Consider the following 6,149-nt stretch of genomic DNA (forward strand, 5'->3'; position numbering starts at 1 on the left):
CCGTTAGGCGCCGCGGGCGCGCTCTGCTCGCGTCCCTAGGCGCGCTCGGCTTATATATATATATATATAGAGAGAGAGAAAGAGTGGTATTATTCTAATCCTATGATTAGAATAGTTATTTGGATCACGGTGTACACTGTAAGGACCCGAAGGGAAGTTACTGAGATCGGGCGAGCTAGCAGAAAAGGCCCAAAGGTCCCAACCTCTTATCCTATCGCCCATCTTCCCCCATGCCCGCGACCTCCAGCCGGCGCCCACCTTCCCCCGCCCCCGCCTCCTTCCGGGCGCGACGCCGGCCCCGCCTCCTCCGGCGCGAAGCCGCCGCCACCAACTCCTCTTGGCGCGTCGCCGCCCCTGGGTCCCGAAGCGCCCCCCTGCCGCAGCCGGCCCCGACTCCTCCGGCGCGAGGTCGCCGCCCCCATCTCCTCCGGCGCGAGGCCGCCGCTCCCACCTCCTCCTGGTGCACTGCCGCCCCCTTGTCCCGACAGGCCTCCGGCCTCCGCCGCAACCACCACGCCGGCCTCCCTCCCCCTGGATCCACCGCGGCGGCGGCCTCCCTGCCCCTGGATCCACCGCGACGGTGCATCGCTCCCCCTGGTTCCACAGCGGCGGCGGCGGATAGCCTCCCCCTGGATCCACCAGCCATCAACCTCCCCCCGAGCACCTCCCTTCCTGTGCTGCAACCGGGCCACCGCTACTGCGCCACCCGCCCCAAACACCGTAGCTCCTCCTTGATGAATACATCACGGATGGCCTCCTGCTCAACGACGGCGCCAACCTAACTCTGACCATGGCGACAGTCGACAGACGCGAATGTTGCAGGTATTGCTGCTACATCTCTTTCCTGATCTCACTCCCTCCCTCTCCCTGACCACTCTTTCTTCACAAATATCTTCTCTGCTGGAGGATTTGAACTTCTCCCAATTTGCACTAAAACTAACTGCAAAAATGTTTCTGTATTTTGCTTATGAAAGAATTGACTTGATGTTTGAACTGCAGGCCTGTCTTCTTTGACCAGAAGACGCTCTAGTTTAGCAGCATCAACAACGCAAAAAAGAGAGGAAGAAAATGGATGTCAGGCTCATCACTGGAGTCTTTGCAATCCTTTCATGCTAGGTGTTTGTGTAAAGCATGCTCATGCATGCTTGTGGAAGTTGAAAAGGAAACAAATGTTCCAGTATCACTATCAGCATATATTTTCCAAATGTCAACCTAGAGAAAACGCGATGGCACGACTAGTCTAGATTGTGAGGAGAAGTTCATATTCAGAAAGGATATAAGTTCACATAAGCCAGTGACCGTGGACAAACAAAGACCCAAAAATTGTTTTTTTGTCTCAAAATGTTTACAATAAATTTTGTATGTGAATGTGTACAATCAAAACAATGCGTGTGTGAATATAGGTTGCTAGTCATTAATCTGTTGTTATATCTATCATCAACTATTTCCTTTGTTTTTTGAGAAATCTTGTGAAAAATAACATTCCGCTCAAAAATTCCTTGGAAAGTTCAGACACATAGTGCACATGGAAAAATCATGGGAAGTGCTTCTAGTCGAGAGCAATACGACGCAAAAAGTTAAACCACCATGGAGAAGAAAAGTGAGAGGGGAATTGTAATGTTTGTAGTTTGGAAAAGAGAGAAGAAAGTTGACGTTCAAAACGAACCAAAAGGCATTTAGAAAAAAAGAGTTTGCTGAAAAGCAAAAACTAGAAGTTCACAAAACAAAAAAAGCCTATATATAAGTTAAAAGACAAGAAAATATAAATAAATTTCCGTTTCTAAAACTAAACTAATAAGTTCAAGTTTGGAAAATATAGCAGGTCAATATTTATAAACAAAATCAGATTTTTTTCGTATGTAAAAATAAAATCAAGAAGTTCAAATTAAAAAAACCGAAGTAGTTTAAAAAATATAAAAATTGAGTTTTCCCTGTTTTGTTCAAAAAATATAGAAGGTCAAATTAAAGTAACGGAGCGGTTCAATATTTATTACAAAACTAGTATTTTTCCATTACTAAAATAAATAAACCAAGAAGTCGCAATTACCAAAATAGTGTAGTTCGATATATATCGAAAACTCATTTTCTTTGTTATTAAATAATCAAAAATCAAGAAGTTCAAACTAAAAATAACGGAGTAGTTCATTTTATAAGGATAACTCAAAATATTTCCGTTCTACGAAAAATAAAAGTATGAAGTTCAATTTGAAAGGAAATGTTTGATGCTTATTTAAAAACATATTTTGTAAGAATAAAACTAAGAAGTTCACAATAAAATAACAGAGAAGTTTGAAGTATATTAAAAACTCAATTTTTTCCTCGTTATTAAAGAATAAAATGAAGAAGTTAGAATTAAATACAAGAACAACAAAAAAATTAAGAAGATTTTCCATTTTTTTAGAAAAGCTACAAGTTCAAACTTCGCGAGTATGAAAAAATTGTCAACACGCGAAATTTGCGTGTTTTTCAACAGCTTTCCACCGGTATATCATTTGCTCAATTTCGGTAAGTGGTTGGGGAGTTAGGGCAAAATACATCACGTGAAAAACAGACTGAAGTTCAAACAGAACTGCTACAGAAGTTCAACATTTTCATGCATTGCATTTTTGGAGACTCTATTTTTGCAATGACGGCATAACGCATGGTCTGAGAAGTTCATATTGCTGACTAACAGAAGTTCACGTACTACACAGTGTGCATTTTGTATTTAAAAAAGAATGAAAAATCAAAGGCTAAAAGTTTTATCGCTAGAAGTTCAAGTGCTCAGCCTGAGAAAGTTCAAAAATTCTTATGAGATAGGTTGAACAAAAATACGTGACAGAAGTTCAAGGTGAAAAAACAGCGGTAAGTTCAACCAGTACACGGAAAATGTTTCAGATAAGAATATAAGAATAGAAAACAAAAAGCTTAAAATGTTTGTTGCAAGAAGTTCACGTGCTCCTTCAATTGCGTGTAATTCGACGTATACACAAAAATGTGACAGAAGTTCATATATAGTGAAAACAATGAGAAGTTCAAGTACTGCAAGCAATGCATTTCAGGTGAGAATAAAAGTATAGAAATTAAAAGCTTAAAAGATTTGTTGAAAGAAGTTCGAGTGCTCTGTCCCGGGAAGTTCAGAAATTCTTGCGAGATAGGTTCACCTTGTATTTCCATGTTCAAAAACACAACAAGAAATTGTTTTTGCGTTTTAAAATAATTCTCTCAATCCACAAAGAAGTTCAGTTATTATTTGGTAGCAATTTGATTTAAAAAAGAAAATAAATAATTCAAATTATAAAAATGGAAAAAGTTCATGTACTACATGGTGTGTGTTTAATACGAGAAAAATGAATTAAAAGGCAATGTCCAATTTTTTGGTTGTTATAAGTTCAAGTCCTCGGTCGGAGAAAGTTAACAAATTTATTGTGAGAGAAGTTTGTACAAAAGGAATATCATTTTGTGTAACACTGATGAATGGATGAGAAAATTACAAACAAAAATACGTCACAAAAGTTCAACGTGAAAACGGCAGGAAGTTCACCGACTACACTGAATGAATTTCAGATGAAAAACTTTTAAAATCGTCGCGAGTATGAAAAAATGTCAACACGGGAAAGTTGCGTGTTTACAGCAGCTTTCCACTGGTATATCACTTGCTCAATTCCGATGAGTGGATGGAGAGCTACGAGAAAAAAAACATGTGAAAAACAGAGTTAAGTTCAAGTACACATGCCAAGAAGTTCAGGTTCTTCACGCGGTGCATTTTCGAAGAATCTGTTTCGCGATAAAGGCGGAACGAATGATGTCGCCATTTTCGAAATTACTTGAAAACGGCCAGGATTCAGAGAAAACCATCAACATGAAAAAGTTTCGCATTTTCCGTAGCTTTTCAGCGGTACATTATTTGCCCCATTCCGATAAAGTTTGTAGAAATTATGGCGAAAATACGTTTTTCGCCATTTTCGAAACTGACTTAAAACCATAAAGAATTGGGAGAAATAATACATACCAAAAAGTTTCGCATTTGCTCAAGCTTTCCAACGCCATATCATTTGCTGCATTCGGACGCACGGTTAAAAACTTAGCTCGAAAATACGAACTCGGTAGGACTTGGACCATTTTCTAAATTACTCTTAAACCATTCAAAATTAGAAAAACACTTTCAAGATGAAAAAGTAGCGCATTTTCATAAGCTTTCCAACACCGTATCATATGCATCCATTGGATTAGCCATTTGGAAATGACATCGAAAAAACAAACTCAGCTGTTCGGTTTACGAAATTTTATGTTTTTTGAAATTACTCCTTAACCATAGGGAATTAGAGAAAACTTTCAACATGTGGAAGGAGCGGTTTTGCAGCAGCTTTCCAACGCCATATTATATGCCTCATTCCGATAAACGGTTTAGAAATGCGATCGAAAATACGATTCACGTTTTTTGTGCGAAGAAAAAACGGTTTTCAAAACTGCTCTTAAACCGCTTATAGTTTGCCAAAAATTTAAGTTGGGTCATGATATTGGGGTCCATAGCTTTCCAACGGTATATCGCAAGCCCCATTTGGGCAATGTTGGCGGAAGTTCAACCTAGTTCACAGGAAAGTTCAACGTACTACTAGCGGGGCATGTCAGGTTGTGATCAGAATATTATTCTGATCCCGTGATCAGAATAGTGTTTATGTGTGTGTGTATGTGTCTATATATATACATATATATATATATATATAGTAGCACTATTCTAATCCTGGGATCAGAATAGTTATTCTGATCACGGCGCGGCCTATATAGAGCCCGATAAGATGTTTCCGAACTCGCAAAACGGTAGGCAACAAAAAAATAGCCAACCTGATCCCATCGCCCGCAATCTCCTGCTCTAGATTGCTCCCCACCCCTCCCCACTCCCCCCCGCACCCCAGATTCGCCGGTCCATGCCTCCAGGACCCCCACACCCCCCGCTCACCAGCGCCGCCACCACCTCCCCGCCCCACGGCGCGCCGCCTCCCCGCCTTCCAACACGCCGCCGTCCTGTCTCGCGGTCCTCCTAGCGCGCCGCCGCACATCCCGACCACCACGGCCGGCGCTACTCCAACCCCCACCCGACGCTGAACCACTCCTCCCCAGTGTTCCTCGTCTGGCGCTTCCCCAAACGAGCATCTGGACTCGCCATGGACGCGGCCTCCTAGCTCCGCCCCACCCGTGCCTCCTCCCTATTTTGCCGGCGGCCCAACCATCCATCTCGAGCAAAATAAGTTCAACGCCTCGCGCGCGAGCAGTCCATCCAGGTTCTCATTGTGGGTCTACCACAGCACCCTTGACGACCTACCCAAGGCCGAAGCGGCGATCTGCCTGAGTCCTACAATGTGACCTTCATGCATGTGTCTTCTCCGCCGCCACTGCCTTGTCATTGACTTCATCGATAAAGATTGGTTTAACAACCATTCAGAGATGCGTTGACCTACACCACTGATGATACAAGCTCACAATTATGTGTTGTGAGATGCAGTGGAGTCGCTAGGGTTGCCACCACCAACACCATACCTCGCCGGCAAGACCGCGGTCGACTTCTAGCACGGCGCGAACTTCGCGGTGGGAGGCGCAACGACGCTTGACCCGGCGTTCTTGCAGAGCAGATGGATCACATCGTTCATGCCGATCTCTCTCAGCAACCAGACGAGCTGGTTCAATGGTGTTCTGCAGCTTCTCCACTCCACAGGCAACGGTATGCAATGTATATCACGGTTCTTGATTCATCACAGATATCCGACAATTCCATCTTAATTATGTTTTGTGGAATTCATTCGGGGTTGCCAGTCGAGCCAAAGATCTCCAACTAGCTCAGCTCATGCGGTTGTATGCGCAAGTCCTCAAAAACTTCAACGGTATTGAATGTATTGCAGGGCAGCGCAAGATCATGGCGAGCTCCCTCTTGTACCTAGGAGAGATCAGATTCAACGGCTACTCTTTCGTCGCCGTCTTTGGCAATAACACCGTGGGTCTGGCGCAGAGTCTGGTGTCGCACATCGTCGGCGCCATCCGGTTGGTCCTCACCGTAAGCACTCCGGCCATTCAACTCAGCTCACCGCACGGCCACTCTTTCAATTAATAGACTAACACAAGTCGACAACTCTTTAAATTTAAGCCACTTGTGTCGCTGTATGCAGGGCGCGATC

The 6,149-nt window shown here is 43.4% G+C and overlaps 1 long non-coding RNA gene across 1 annotated transcript; it reads left to right on the forward strand.

Moving 5' to 3' along the window:
- The first annotated feature begins 209 nt into the window (after window positions 1–209).
- On the forward strand, window positions 210–1,418 carry LOC119276337. The gene is made up of 2 exons (XR_005136567.1): window positions 210–822; window positions 1,000–1,418. It is a non-coding gene; the product is annotated as an uncharacterized LOC119276337 (long non-coding RNA).
- Window positions 1,419–6,149: the final 4,731 nt, after the last annotated feature.

The sequence above is a fragment of the Triticum dicoccoides genome, chromosome 1A, assembly GCF_002162155.2.
Source record: "Triticum dicoccoides isolate Atlit2015 ecotype Zavitan chromosome 1A, WEW_v2.0, whole genome shotgun sequence".
NCBI classification, from domain to species: Eukaryota; Viridiplantae; Streptophyta; class Magnoliopsida; order Poales; family Poaceae; genus Triticum; species Triticum dicoccoides.